Source organism: Penaeus monodon, chromosome 30, assembly GCF_015228065.2.
Source record: "Penaeus monodon isolate SGIC_2016 chromosome 30, NSTDA_Pmon_1, whole genome shotgun sequence".
Taxonomy (NCBI): Eukaryota; Metazoa; Arthropoda; class Malacostraca; order Decapoda; family Penaeidae; genus Penaeus; species Penaeus monodon.
In genome coordinates this window covers 38,492,078-38,492,351 of record NC_051415.1, presented here as the reverse complement: position 1 = coordinate 38,492,351, position 274 = coordinate 38,492,078, and the positions used below count along the sequence as shown (strand labels likewise).

At 62.0% G+C, this 274-nt stretch overlaps 1 long non-coding RNA gene across 1 annotated transcript in view; it reads right to left on the bottom strand.

Moving 5' to 3' along the window:
* Positions 1–274, bottom strand: part of LOC119592332 — a 22,869-nt gene that overhangs the window by 21,789 nt on the left and 806 nt on the right. The window lies entirely within an intron of this gene.

The window sequence follows — 274 nt, the reverse complement described above, 5'->3', positions numbered from 1 at the left end:
CGTCCCCCGAGCAGGTGCCACGACGCCGGCGGCCCCGTCGTGTCGAGCCGGATGCCGGACGCGGCCGCATCTCCCTTTATGGCACTCCGGCGCCCCGACAGCCCCTGACGATGGCACTGAGGTTTCCAGGGACTTAAAGGCTGACTCCCTTTTCATTCTGACGGCTTTCGGTGAGTCGGTCGTTTTTGCTTCTATCGATTTTCTCATTCATAATAACTTTAGCGTTCGTGGCGCCCGTCGGGTCCCTCGGGTCCTCCAGCAGAGCTCGCCGTGG